At 27.9% G+C, this 16,426-nt stretch overlaps 1 long non-coding RNA gene across 1 annotated transcript in view; it reads right to left on the bottom strand.

Annotated features, from left to right (window-relative positions):
• Positions 1 to 13,205, bottom strand: part of LOC119672585 — an 86,196-nt gene extending 72,991 nt beyond the window's left edge. The window contains exons 1-2 of the long non-coding RNA XR_005251921.1: positions 12,979 to 13,205; positions 8,859 to 8,982 (exon numbers count right to left, since the gene is read on the bottom strand). This is a non-coding gene — a long non-coding RNA (uncharacterized LOC119672585). The remainder of the gene's footprint in view (positions 1 to 8,858; positions 8,983 to 12,978) is intronic.
• Positions 13,206 to 16,426: the final 3,221 nt, after the last annotated feature.

Raw genomic sequence — 16,426 nt, 5'->3', positions numbered from 1 at the left:
TTTAAATTCGTTTAAAATTTCGTAATTTGATGCCACAAGTTCGTTATTTCAATTCTAAATTCAAATAAAACTTAATTAGCTTTCTGGGGTTAAACATGCGGTACGCAAATTGCCACAACGTTTTTGCTATTGGAGAACATAAATTTCACATGCCAAACGGTCTTCCATGGCATCGACGAAGCATGGCACCGTTTATTTAAAAAGTGAAAATATGTGAGGGAAAAATATTTGCAGACAAGTGAGAGTATTTCAGGGCGGTGAGTAAGCAGCGTTAATATTTTTATAATATTACTTTTATGGTACTTACAACTGACCCATGTGTCGGTATTGAAACACAATAAATAACGAAATGCCAAAAGTGCAAAAAGTGCTATTCCGCTACTAAAAATTTAATCAAAATATGAAAAATATAAAAACAAAAAAAAAAGATATGAAAGAACATTTCACCACAAAATTTTTCATGAGTCACAAGCTACAAGTGCAAATTGGGGTTGGGGTTCCAGTTGTAGAGTTGGAATTGGGATTGGGATTGATGTTGGGGTTGGGGATCAAAACAAACAACCAACCAGAGAAAATTGAGGAAGAAATGGAAAAAATGAAAATAATATTACGATATATGCTTCCTGCGTAGTATTTACACAAAGCTTATTGGCGCAAAGTTTTTTCATATGAGCCATACGAGTGTTGTGGACTCATTCGAAGGACTCAACGCAAAAAATATGTGCACGGAAATAAAAACATTTGGGCGTACTAAGGATAAATCGAGAGTTCAATGAGGTGGCTTACAACGAATGTAACACAAATTAAACCTGCCGTAATATATTTTCCTTTTTTTTGGCAGTTTATTTTTTTTTTTTTTCATTTTTCCGAGAAAATGATAATATCATGCTACACATAGCAATGGCAATACGAAATTTCAAAAAAAATATATAAAAAAAATTGGTTATAGCTTGACACGTAACTATTGCTCTGATTACTGCGTTTCGAGTTTCCGTTGCGCTGTTGTGACCTTGCCTCGGGCAATTAACATTTATTAGCTTTTATATCTGATTGAAAATCGCTTCTATTAGTCGATTCTGTTGCAAGTTTTGAATTTAAATTGCACCAAATACAAATACAATATATAAAAATTAAATTGATATTATTTCAAATTGAACTTTTAACCTTTCGAAATTTGTTCTTTTGTCGAACAGAAGATACTCACCCATATTGATGGGCGTAGTCAGAAAGTGGGACAGGGGGAGCCTAAATATTAAAACGTTTATCAAATGAAATACGCAATGAAATTTCACTAAATATCTATTATATCTTTTGTTAAAAATAAAAAAAAAAATTTTAAATCGAGAATTGTGTTTGAATACTACTTGACGCATACAGACATGATTAGCACCGATTTTAGGCCTACTAGAACTGTTGGAGAGATTACTACGGCAAATGCTATCTATTACAGAGACTTATATGAAAAAACGGTGTCAGATGATTGAAATCCGAATTGGTATTAAGAGGTAATTGTGGTGACTTCTAGCACAATGTGGCTTTCGATGCTACCATTTAAAAAATACCACCAAAAAAAAAAACAAAAATAAAAAAAAAAAAAACAAACAAAAAACCACAACAAAAAAAAAATCAGAACAAAAAAAAACCAAAGAATAAACACCAAAAAAAAACAAAAAATAAAAACAAAAAAAAAAAAATAAAAATAAAATAAAATAAAAAAAATAAAATACAAAAAAAAAACAAAAAATCAGAACAAAAAAAAACAATTATTAAAACTGCAAAAAATAATAAATTATTGAAATTATAAAATAATATATAATTATAAAAATTAATTCATGTCAGCGTTGCAGGTTATTGTGTACTGCTCAATATGATCTAATGCACTATATAGTAAAAAAAAATGATCAATTAAGTTTTGAAACTAAAAATACTAAATAGAAAACAATTTTTTGATCACTTTTCTACTGCTCTGGACCTTCTTCCTGCGATGCCCTAACGCAGCTACTACACATACTGCTAACTACATCACCGGATCTATCATATTTAAGGGAAACAATATGCAATAGACACTCTTTTCATTAAGACACATTCTGAAATATTATTTCGGGTTTACTTCTAGGGGAGTACGAAAGTCTTATATGAGCCCCCTTGTTTATATATACGTTGTCAATCACACTTTTTACAACGAAATAAAAGTCACATTTAACATCAAAAATTATAATGATTAAAAGATAAAAATATTTCTTTTGAAAACAAAGAGGTGACTTCGCGCTGGAAATGAGGCAAGCCAAACCTGTGGAACCACTTTTATCATGTTTTCTGCCTATGGCAAGAGTATCTTCGGTACGCTTAAAGCAATTCACAATGTTCTACAGAAAAAAAAACTCGTGAATTTAACAAAAAAAAGGTAGAAATTACAAGAAAAAAATTCACAAAAAATTAAATAAAATATTAAATGCCCAGAAATAAATTTAAAATTATTAAATTTAATAGCCCTTCAAGCGAACACAGTCATTCTAACACAGCAATTACGTCTTTACAAAAATTACAAAAAAAAATATATATATATTATATAGAACCTCTTAATGATGAATAATTTTCATCTAATATGTATATTTACATTTAATTAAGTATTTTTTTAACTGCTTCGACTATTATAGTTAATTTTTTCCATACTAGAATGATTGTGTAATAAATGAATAATGCCAAATTGTTAGGTTTTGCAATATATTCAACATTTTCAGATAATATTTTTGTTTAAATATTTATTTGAATTTTATATACATACGAGTATGTACTTAAATTTATATTTATAATAAATATTTGTATACAATAAAGATAATAATTTGCGCATAAAATTTTTGGCACAGAGTAAATTATTCAATAACTTTTATTCCATACAAAATAAATAAATTTTATAACAATTGCATAAAGAGTACACAATATAAATGCATTTCATATTAATTATATAAAAATATTATATATATACATATATATAGATATATATATGTATGCAATTACTGTGAAAAGACTTTATTACATTTTTCAAATTTTTACACAATAAATGTCTTTTTTGTGAATGGAGAAATATGTTTACTGTGAAATAATTGCAGAATACGACTATAATTAATTAAAAAAAAATTTTATTAATGACTTTGCAAAGTAATAACTTTGTAAATAATATATGAAAAAAATTTAATTTTAATTTTTTATTTATTTTAATATTTGCTGATCTCGAAATGTGTTATTCTTCACACTTCACATGAAAGCAATGTGATACTAAGAGAGTAGATACATTCATTCACCTACAGCTGTGTTCTTATCTTCTACAGAGTAACAGTAGTAACCAGTTCAGAAGTAATCTAATATGTTTTGAGTTTATATATTGCCTAACTAAATAACACACATATATACAAACAAACGACTACATAAACACGGTATGGTTTAAAACTTAAAATAAGTTTCCTAAATAAATATACTTAATACTGTGGCATAAGATAACTCCTCTTGTTTCTTATTCATCATTAATATATAATTAAATGCCTCTTCTTCAAAAAACACATATATTAGTATAAACAATATATAAATTCCATATATTTTAATTCTATGCGAAGGAACATAGAGCCGCATATAAATAATATATAGAGTTTATTAAAAACATATAGACATAACATGTATACTATTAGAAGTTCTGGAAGAGAAACCATATAGTTCTACTTCATTATGTCAAAATTGACAGAATTTTGTTAATTAGTTATTCCATGCTATAGTCAAGAGTATAGCCGTATATATAATATGTTTACCAAGCAACTTCACAATACACAATATTTAAACAAACCTGATTTTTAGTGAAGGCCCTCATATTATGCATGTTTTGTCATCCCTTTCCGGTGCTTGTTTATAAAGTTCAAATGGGTCCCAACAACATTATGTGGTTCACAGATATAAATAATAAAAACAACACTTTAACCAATGAAAAACCGTAATCATTAAACTGAGACGACGATAATTGATTTTAGTCATATAAGACATATATCCAGTTAGAAACGTCTACTATTAAGAAATCCAGAACGCCATAATTGAGCTAATATTTATATTCCAATTATACTAGCATTAGGAAAGCAGAAACATCATTAATAAGATACCGCGACGGTAGTTGACATGAGTAAAATCGTATTTATATCTCTAGTCAAATGGAAGAAGTTAAATAATTTTTGATACTCCAAGAAATCAAATCAAGAAAGTATGAAACTCAACTTTAAATAAAAAGGAAACATGAACATATGTATATTCATAAAATCATAATACAATATTTAATAATTATAATAAAATTACTCGTGTATATTATTGAATCACCAAGACGACATAAATATTTAAATTGAGTTACTGAGCTAGAAACTGAGTTATGGACACCTAGGGATACGTAGCTGGTCACACTGGAATAAATGATAGCGAGCCTACGAAACGACACAACCTTTCAATGCTGTGAACTGAAGTCTTATTGTGAAGAAAAATAATTTACAATAATGTCTTTCATACAAAAATGGATCTTAACTGTAAACGGGATTGACTCTACCGATGCGTTACTTTAGGTAGCCATCAGGATTAGGTGCTAAATTGTTCTTACAATTATTGTAAAACGCCACTACTTAGCTGTTGATAAGTTAACTGACGTGACATCATGACCAACAAATAAATCTACCTGAGAAGACAAAATTTCGGATCTGCTAAGAGGCAGGCGATATCTGTAGTCATATTTGGGGAAACTATCTAGAATGAGTAATATAATCTGTACTTAGTTTAGTATAATAAGCCGTGAGTTCCTATTTCTGGTTATTATAAAACAATCCTAAACGGAAGCATTTTTTTCAAATATCTTCTTGCTTAGAGTCGGACATATCTTATGTCCCATATATCATGGTCTGTTAGATTAAACATTATTCGATTAAACAATTAATATTGAATTGTTTTTAATGTTTATTTTGACGACAGCAATTAAATTCTTAATATAAACTATTGTTTTCAATAGAGAGGTGTTTCGAACAATAGTAAATTACAATAATAAAATTTTATTATTTATTAATTAATTGAATTTTTAGGTATCCTATGTGGGTACCGAGACACGAAGGGCATAAGGGCAATGAAATAACAGACACCCTAGCAAAGAAGGGTGCATGTACTCCTTTCATTGGTCCAGAGCCCTTCTGCCGGGTAACAAATAGCTTCACAAATAACTTATTATATGAACGGGAGAAACAACATCTACTTGAACACTGGAGAGAGCCCAAATAGACATGCGACAGTCAAAAAGATTCATTGATTCTGAACACATCAAAGTTGATGCTATCCTTGGCCTTAGCAGAAACGACATTAAAAACTACACTGAACACTGTAAACTTAATTACCACATGAAGATTATAGGTGCGGTAGAAAGTGACCCCTGTCGACTCTGTCATGAGGAGAAGACAACATCAGAACATATTCTATGCAACTGCTCAACGGTGGCAAGACGTAGAATCGACTACCTTGGAAGCGAGATCTTATAAATAGTTTAGAATTGTCTTAGTTGGGCTCTTAGGAACATAATAGATCTTTTAGTTCGGGGTGCATTCATAGCCTATTATTTAATAATAATAAATTATCACAAAAATAATTCTTATTAATTCTTAAAATATTTACTACTAAATTAATCTTATAAATTTATTTCATTTTATTTATTTTACTCTGTACAGAAAAACTCAATGAAAAATTATTAACCGCAGAAATACTTGCAAATTAATTAAATTTAATTTAATTTCAAGTTCAAATGAACTGCACAATATTGTTTGTCTTTTTTTTTTTTTTAATTATATTGACAAATTGTTATTGTTTTTTTTAATGCTATATAATACTAAATATAAAGTAAATTTTAATAAATTTTATTTTTTAAATTTTATGCAAACACGAAATATTAAAGGAGAGAAAATGCATTTAGCGGCGTTCAATGTAAACAAATTAATTAGTTTATTATGTTTATTAAATTATTTATGTGAAAAACAATTTCGCATGTCATTTATCTTTCGGTAATCGCCAATTTTTATTATAGAATTTAATATTAATTTCGCTTTTGAATAAAAAAAAGTTCAAATGGAAACAAAGGAAATTTTTTAAGCTTATCTGAATTATAATAAACAAAACCTTATCTTGTCAATAAATATTTGCAACAGAGCGATTCCATGTGGATATGCTAATTAGATATAGCATTTTAAATAAAAAAATATAAAATTAAAATAAAAGTAATTTCAACGGTTAAAACAGACATTGGGAATCACTTTACTTAGTAGGTATATATGATATATGACTTTTTTGTTTGACAACTGACAGATTAATTGATTATTGATGAATATTTTTTAGCATTGCTGATTGGTATATTGCGTAAAAAATTATTATAAAGAAATTTCAGAATTTCGTTATTGCACAATTTTATTATGATAAAAGAAAAATATATACATATAAAAATTTTATTGGAATTAAATGCTGAAACATATTTCACACGATTTCATTTTGCAAACTTAGCTTTGCAGGATAATTGGCCTATGTTCAGACAGGATCTTGCTAGGAAATTAAAGACTTACCTAAAGACTAACTAAAGACTAATAAAATAATTTCAAAGCATTTTCATAAATCTAGTTTAAATTATTAAAAGTTTCTCTCATTTGTTTCTCTCACTGTATTCAGAATACTTATTCGGACGTCAAATAGATTTAAAGCAGTTAGACCTCATAAGCGCAATTGCTATAAACCTTATGAGTCTTACTTAAGTCTATGTTAGAAAGAAAAAGAAATATAAAATCTGCTGCGATTGGGTAACCTTATAGTTTGTTGTCTGTTGGAGTGTTATTTACAGGTGTACTATGCTACTACTTCGATACTTTAACGGTAGCATATTTTAGCATTTAGGCTGTTTAATAATTACTATAACGAAGTGGAGGATGTGAATGGAATAAAAAATTTTACCTCACAAAACGCTTATTCACTTTACTTAAAATTGGCACTAATAAAAAGAAATGCATAACTAGGTTGTTGGGAACACTACCATGGAAGAGAATAAGTAATAACAGTAAGTATAACGTTGGGAAGACTAAAATTGAAATGAAGGATTAACCGAAGTAGACCACGAGACGAGCAGAGGCGCCTGGGGAGACATGCTGCGTTAGGCCGAAACTCGGTAACGGGTTGTTATGGCCACATAAGTAAGTAAGTAAGTAAGACCACGAGACGACTTGAATTTTTTTTCGTCCTTCGATTCTCGGATGTCGTTATTGAGTGAAAGTGAGTAACTACATCTCTTGTTATTGCAAGCAACTTATTTAATTTGAGGTTGGCTGCCAAGTCATCACCAACTCAATGGTGTCCCAAGACAATCATCCTCCTGCTTGCTAGTGCTGGACATTGACACAATATATGCACCGTTGTCTTCATTTCCTTTAGACAGAGTCTGCATGTGTCTTCCACAACAAGTGTCATCCTTTTGAGGTGTTACTTGAAGTTTCCATATCCAGTAATCAATGAGCTATTGGCTATGTACGTCTTTTGCATGCTTTTGAGAACTGCTTGAGACTATTTACATTCATGTTTTGAGCAATTTTTTTGTAAATTTGCTTAATTATGCGGACACAGTATAAAAGACTGTCTCGAACACAATGTCTTCGAAGATGATTTTTCCAACTGGGTATAAATGCCTACTAACACAACTACAAAAACCATCGACAAGACTTAGTCTTACCTAACCTATTCTACCAATAAATAGCTAGAACGCTTTATGTTCATTTGTTCTAAAGTAACTAATTATACTATTCAAGGAAAGTAAGTTACGAATGTAGAAGACAATAGTACGACCGGTAGCTGCATATGGCTCAGAAGCTTTAAAACTTTTCGAAAGAAAAATAATTCGCCAAATCTACGTGCCAATCTAAATCGATACAGAAACTTTTCAAAGACGAACAAATAATGAAATTGAAGAACTACTAAGAAACGATAATATAATGAGATACATTAAGTCGTAATGGTTACAATCGACTGCTCATGTAGTAAGAATGGGACCGAACAGAAAGCCGAGCAGCATATACAACGCAAAGCCGATGACAACCAGGCACAGAGGTAGACCAAGAGCAAGATAGAATGAGAATGTTTGTGGTGATGCAAGAAAGATTAGAGTGCTGAACTGGAAGAGCGTAGCAGAAGATCGGAACAGATGATAGCAGGTCTTGAGGGAGGTCAAAGTTTACACTGCACTGTAGTGCCAAATAAGAAAGGAAAATAACAAATTATTAATTTATTGAGAGCAAACTAATCAATTATTTAGCATACCACACTTTAACAGCGTGTAGGGTGCAAATTATACATGCAAATCATAAATTAAAAGCCAAAATATTCGCAAAATGTTGGGGAAAAAAATTTATTTATAAAATTTAAATGAGTTTAGTGTGTTTTTAAACCCAAAATTAAAATAAATTAGGTAAATGCCAGCAACCACATAACAAAAAAGTGTTGATTTGAGTATTTAACAAAATTTTAGCGGCTATTTTAAGTGGAAAGTAAAACTTTATCTATTTTACAGATAGCAAAAATATTATTAATAGAAAAAATAAATGTTTTTATATATAATTTAATACTAAGTACAGAAAAACAGTTTCATTGATAGTTTAAAACGATTAAATGTGTAATATTGTGCTTTTACGAGAATCTCCAAATATTGAATGAAACTTTTTTTTTTACAGTAGAAGAATGTATCATTTGTAGATAATAATAATAGTAAATAAAAGATAATATCGGTATGTTGTAAATAAAAGTGTTTAAAAGATTTTGGAATATCAACTCACCTTTAACTGCAGCTCATAATTGTTTAATTATTTAACAATTTTAGCCCAATGACCTTATTTTATTGTTGTTATTTCACAAATATTTACTTTTTTTATTTAGGTTCTCAGTTCCATAGTTCGAATGCTGTGAATCAGTTATTAAAAATTTAATAAAAAATCGTTAAAACTTCGAAAAAGTAACAATAAACGAATTATGGCCAAACACAGATCTGTGCTCGTTTATCAATTACTTTAGGAATATATTTTTATTCGATTAGTTTTTGGATTTTTGATTCGATTTGGCTTGGTTTTTTTATCTGATTGTGCTTTGAAGTCAGACTTCATTTAATAAAAAAATAAAAAAAAAAATCATTGCAAAGTTAACGTTTCAAGTTGCATGAGGTTGTTTGCCTTCAAAATCAGTGAAAGACTATGAGGTAATTTTCCAAATATGCTACTAAATACGGTGTGAGAAATAAATTTATGCAAATTAAAACACTTGAAAAATAAAAAAGAAATTTTTTAATAAAAGATTCTTTTCAAAGAAAAAGAATAAAATAATACAAAAATAAAAAAAAAATATATATGAAGATGTAAATAAGAATTTGAGAACAAAGAATATTACAGTAAAAGACTAAAAAGATCACGGAAGTTGCTGACTGGATTTGTAAGTATCTGTTATTAATAATATAAATATTTAATATTTTTATATATACAAAATAATAACGAACAATGAATTGAGTTTAGTTTTGACCGCAGAATACATTATAATATATTATATATATAACATAATATATATAATTATGATAAAAGTTTGATATAAAATATATGAGATATATATAAGAATAATTAATTTAATATTATTTTTAATAATCAAAATATAAGTATGACCAAATACTGCTCAAAAGACTTGTTAAGAGTTTTCTTCAACTATCTTTATTCTTTTTATAGAGAAGATATGGTACTTATTAAGAACAAGTTCGGAATCAATTATTAACTATATACCATAAGGCGTATATACTACTGAAAAGAGCTGTTAACAGTTTCCTTTAACTATCTTTATTATTTTTAAAGATATGGTACGTATTACGAACCTGTTTGGAACCAATTATTAACTACCATATATACCATAAGGTGTATATACTACTGAAAAAAACTGTTAACAGTTTCCCTTAACTATCTTTATTATTTTCAAAGAGCAGATATGGTACTTATTAAGAACCTGTTTGGAACCAATTATTAACTATATACCATAAGGCGTATATACTACTGAAAAGAGCTGTTTAGACTTTCCTTCAACAATCCTTATTCTTTTTATAGAGCAAATGTGGTACTTATTAAGAACCTGTTTGGAACCAATTATTAACTATATACCATAAGGTGTATATACTACTGAAAAGAGCTGTTAACAGTTTCCCTTAACTATCTTTATTATTTTCAAAGAGCAGATATGGTACTTATTAAGAACCTGTTTGGAACCAATTATAAATTATATACCATATACCATATAGTATATATTATATACTACTGAATACTACTGAAAAGAGCTGTTAACACTTTTTTTCAACAATTTTTATTCTTTATATAGAGCAGATATGGTACGTATTAAGAACCAGTTTGGAACCAATTATTAACTATATGCCATGTGATGTAGATTTTAGGATCTCAACGAAGTTTTTATTCTCGTTGAGAAAGTAAGATTTCGGATCTCAGATTTAGAAGCATTTTAAGAAGTAAAAACAACATATTTGCTATAAATATTTTTACAGATTCATTTAAAATGTGAAATGTTTTAAATTTTGGTCAACTTTTGAACACGGTTTTATTATTATTATTAGTAAAGGCCATGGTATAACAAAAATTATATATCAATTGTGTTATCACAAGACAACGGAATAACCCTCGATGAAAGTTTTCCGAACTCTTTCAAGTTGATGAAGAAAACATGTAAGTTATATAAACGTTTCGTAGCATTCACAGAATTTCAGACTATTAAATTCAATCAAATAAAGATAAAGACAATAGAATTATTTCTTAAGATTTGCAGAGTACAAACAAAGTATAAGGAATAATGTTTCACTCCGTATTTCACAGAACCTGCAGGTATCAGTATTTTAAAACCAGATTTTTTTAAATGTGCTAGTTAATATTAGCGTATACAGTTAAAAGAAACCCAAAATTAAATAGAGATTTATCTCTATTCTTTAAATTTCTCTAGTGTTATCACATCTGTGTTTAGTAGTACTTAAGTAATGTAGTAATAGATCATTCCAAAATCGTAATCGTGCTTTAATTTCTGTTTAATAATTCTATTCTACGGAATGGACATATAATAGACATATGGAATTTAATATTCTATTCTATAGAATAAAAATATATATATGGAATATAGACAAGATTAGTATAGTTATTAGCTCAACTTTATAATGTTATTAGGGAACATTTTGATTTATTGTTATATTACTCGAATATCATTGAAGATCATTCTGAAATCTTAATCCTGTTTTCAGCTCTGTTGAATAATTCTATTCTATGGAATGGACATATGGAATAAAATATTCTTTTTTATAGAATAGACATATATATGGAATATAGCCAAGAATAGTATAGTTATTAGCACAACTTCATGAAGTCATTAGGGGCTATCATTTTGATTTATTGCTATATTAATCGATATGATTAAATGACATATTAATGAAGTTATTTATTATCATTAAAAAAATAATAGTTCTACTATGATGATATATAATTATTGTTTAAGGAACATTCTGACATCGTGATGTCAGACTCTTCCAACTCTGTTAAATAATTCTATTCTACGGAATGGACTTATAATAGATATATGAGATAAAATCTTCTATTCTATGGCATCGACATATATATGGAATATAGCCAAGAATAGTATACTTATTAGCACAACTTCATGAAGTCATTAGGGGTTATCATTTTGCTATATTCAGCGATATGACTATATTAATATATCATTAATGAAGTTAATTATTATCATTATAAAAATAATAGTTCTATTATTAAAATATAATTATTGTTTAAAAGGAATCAATGCAGTTGAAATAATTCAAGACTAAAAAACTTATTATCAAAAATATCTTGAATTTTTTATTCTTCATATTGATATATTCTTCGCATTATTCATATATATCTTCTAATATTTTTCCTTATATTTTCCTACTCTAAATGCTTTTCATCTTCATCTTCATCTTCAATTTATTATAAATAAATTCATTGTCAGACTTGTGACTTCTGTTCACATTGAATTCACTTCAAACCACCAACCGGCGTATTAAACACGTGTACGCTGTCTGTCCATTCATTTTGTTGCTATTTTCGTGAACAATTTCGATTTGTTTATTTATATTTTCATTGAATAATAAATGCAAACCTAAATGAGGTGGCATCACTACTACAATTTGTCGCGTGCAATGACACTTTTGCACATTTCCACGGCTCGGTACACACGACAAAATCACAAAAGAAAACGCAAAATAAATAAAACAAAAACATAAAAATAAAAACATACAAAAAAACAAAAAACAAAAATAACAAACAAAAAAAAATAAAAAGACAATGAGAAAAACAAAACTAAAAAAGTAAACAAGGCAGCGCACATGAAACGTCATATGAAAAGGGGGACAGGTAAAGCACAAATCCAATTAAAAAAAAACAAAAAAAAATCCAAACTTAATATGAATAATAAAATAAATTCACAAAAAGTCAAGTTTCTACGTAAACTAGTAAATAATAGCATATTTCTTAATTTGGCGCATATTTTGCTTTGAAATTTCACATTCATGCAATTTAATTCAAAAATATTTTTACATTTGGCTTGCTTTGCAAGTTTTTTGATTTGATATTTTCGTTTTCGTAATTTATTTTTTGTGCGCCCACTTCAGCTCACGTCATTTCACTTCATTTGACTCGAGTGCACAAGTTTTTGAGGAAGGAACACGATTTTTTTATTAAAGTTTTTATACATAAATTTTTATTAAATAAAAAAATGTAATAATTATTTTAAATTTAAATAAAACAAATTTTTTTAAATAAATTTATTAATTTTATAATGCACAAAATCTTAGTTAGGTATTATTTTCTATATATTGTAAATCGCAAGTAGTTAACCTACAGCAACAACACACACACACACACATGTACAACAAAAACAATAATGCGGCTGGTTATGATGACTCGCACGATGTTTAAGCAGCAGCGGCGAAGTCGACGGTAGCAGCGGCAGCAGTGCGGTGAAGTTGTTGGCTTGAGTTGATTGTGTGCCACTAAACAGTAAATTATTTCTTTCTATATTTTATATCTTTTGTTTTCGTTCTTCACAAATATTTATTCTCTAATATTTCTTCACAAAATCGCATTATATAAATTAGAGAATTATGTATTAAAAGTTCACACATAAATTATTAAAATTTCTCATTGTTGTTTATAATGTTCATAGAAAGTTTAAAAAAATATTAAATAAGAACAATCACTCAACATAATCCGACACGGCACTACACACATCCAATTTCAACGGCAGCACAAATGAAAATGAGGAAAGGAATCCAACTAAACAGCAAAATGTCATAAAAACAATTTGGAATGACAATCACAACAAGAACAACAACAAAACACAGGAACGCTTCGGTATTGAAAGGAACATTGAGAGTTTGAAATATAAGAGTACTTATCGACTTCATTGGTAGCCCTAATTGGTTTCATACAACATTTACACTAACAGCAAGCCAGAGTACATATTCCTATGGTATTCTTATATATTAAACAACGGTAGTTATATGTATTTCTGAGATAAAGCATTTATTTAATATTTCATTTGAATAATAGGTGTATTCTTTTGATATGCATGTGTTATGTTAAGAAGAAGCAATTATTTAAATTTTTTTTTTTGTTAAATAATAGATGTATTTTTTTGGTATGAATGTGTTATATTAGGTCTGTGTCATGAGCTACTTGCAGTAACTTTGAGTAACACTGTGTATACACAAGCACGGTTGCCACTTATGGTACTTTAATACCAAAATTGGTACTTTTTTTTTCCGTTTGGTACTCTGGCACTCATGTTCAAAAAATGGTACATTTTCGGCGACCCAACTTTATTGTGGATATTGTATTGTTTTATACTTTTTGTACATTTTATATAAATTGTATTTTCTTATAAAAAGACAATAGAAAAATTTTGGACCTTTTTTTACAGAAATGGTACCTTTTTAAACCAATTTTGGTACAGAAAAAAATTTTCAAGTGGCAACCGTGTACACAAGTACATTCCACCTGCAAATTTTTGAGTAAATGAGAGCATCTGAGAGCGCATAATATCCCTGTCGAAATTTGAAAATGCTACACAGACTTTACTCGTACGTTTTATTTCAAGTAAAATTTGTGTAATGTGTGAAACAGCTGTTTTGGTTTGAATTTAAATTTTTGTATTGTTTATTTGCGCGACACTGGTCTTCTCACCTGATTTTATACAAAGCTGTTCCATGAAAATCTGTGTTGTGTTATGCGCTCAGTTTGTACTTCACTTGTGTTTTGCTTGAGTTTTACTACGAGTAGCTCGTGGAAGAGCCCTATTATTTCAGAAAAATGATAAATATAACTGCAGAGTGTTCGATAATTATAATAAGTTCCTTTTATTAATTAACACACACAATGAATGAAGGAAACAGAAATGATAGTATTTTTTGACAGAATGACAATAGCAGGAAAAAGTATCATTAACTCTGATTGAAAGAAATTACCAGCACTTCTAAAATACGTTGAATGCTTTTGTTTGACATATGCTTTTTGTTGTCTTGTCTACAAATCATATGATACAAACGACTTAAATTTTGAAACATATTTGTCATATAACTTTCTGCTTTTTTATAACTATTGTATTTTGTATTTATATATATATCGCAATTTTTAGTGAACATAACACGGAAATTATAAAAATCTTATGAAGTAATAAACGAATGACTTTTTCAGAATTACTAACTTTTCAGTCGTCTTCCCAAATTTTATAAAAAAAAATTACTTTACATGTTAATTTTGAAGTGACACCTGTTCTATTGGAGCATTCGTTTTAAGAGAATACACCTATTAAAATCATTTGAATAAGTTTTATTAAAAAAAATATAATAGTGCAACAGTAATACCATGTTCCCACTGCAGCTAACTCAATTAATATTATTCAAATTAAGATTTGGTTATCCAAACAAAAATTTACCTTTTAAACAAAAATACCAAGAATCTTTCTAAATGATAAAACTTAACTAATTTTATAGTTGCAAACATTTACGCAGTTTTGTTCATTATAGCTACTAATGTGGATAATTTACCATAAAAAGAGCTTTCATATAAATGAGCTCATTATCAACAAATTAGTTCATTTAAGGCTAAAAATTTCAAATGCAAAACTTAAAAATAAATTTTTCACAAGGGAAATTGCCAAAATTTGAAATATGTGTCATGTGTTTTATATGTAAGATGTAAATAAACAACAGCTGAGCTGTAAACAAAGGTATTGAGGGACTAAGTATTATATGAAATCTTTGTTTGTTTTAATTGAAAATGTAATTTATATATAAAATGTATATAAATAATTTAAAATATCAATTATATATTTAATTTTTTTGTGTGATGTATTATTAAGCAAATGACCTAAATTAAGCACTGTCAACGTGCTTTAAAAGCCATACAGATTTCTATTGAGAGTCAAGTCGTTTTACTGCTATTGTATTAAAAGTATTAATAAAGAAACCATTTTTTAAACTAAAGAGCAGCTGAATTCTAAATTGTTTAATTGCAATCAAACATAAACGATAACTCATAAAAACTCATTTCAAATAAACTTATACCTTGTTTTCATTGCTTACTTAGTAAGTTACTTAAGGCATGGAAAAGATCTTTTATGCGTCTAAAAGTTCTAGTCGTTGAGCTTTCATAATATGAATTTAGCAGTTGTTGCATTTAGAAAAGAACATGCAACGATTTATAAAAAATTACAAATTATTTAATTATGGGTAAGTTTATTTTCAACTATTAATAACTAATAATTTATAAATAAAAATAAAATGCAACTAACTATATTGATAATAAATAAAGAATTATAAAATTAAAAAATATATATATATATATTGATTAATCACTACGTTCGTTACGACCCTTTCGTGCGGATATCCGCTTTCTATCTTCTTTAAGATTGATTAGTGATTAATCCATTCAGTCTAGCATCTTTTCATCAACAGTTTTTCTTTCTTTTCTAAGTATTTCTTCCATTATGTAGCCATTATAAATAACTGCTAACCGACGTCAGTCCACATTTACCTAATTCTTTTATGTTTTCCTAAAATTAATAATATTTTATTTTATTCCATTATAAACATTATAAATGCACAATACAAACTTATACTTATCCCATACTTATCCATTACCTGTCCTGATATCCAACTGAAATTTTTTGTTAAATAATATATGACGTTGTATAATGATATCAAATATATAGTTGATATATAAACATATTTTAATATTTCTATAAATCAATTATGTATCTTATTCATAAAAAAGAAATATCTTAAAAT

The sequence above is a fragment of the Teleopsis dalmanni genome, chromosome 1 (genome assembly GCF_002237135.1).
Source record: "Teleopsis dalmanni isolate 2A chromosome 1, ASM223713v2, whole genome shotgun sequence".
In the NCBI taxonomy this organism is placed as follows: Eukaryota; Metazoa; Arthropoda; class Insecta; order Diptera; family Diopsidae; genus Teleopsis; species Teleopsis dalmanni.
The sequence above is the reverse complement of the archived record's forward strand: the minus strand, read 5'-3'. Positions and strand labels throughout refer to the sequence as shown.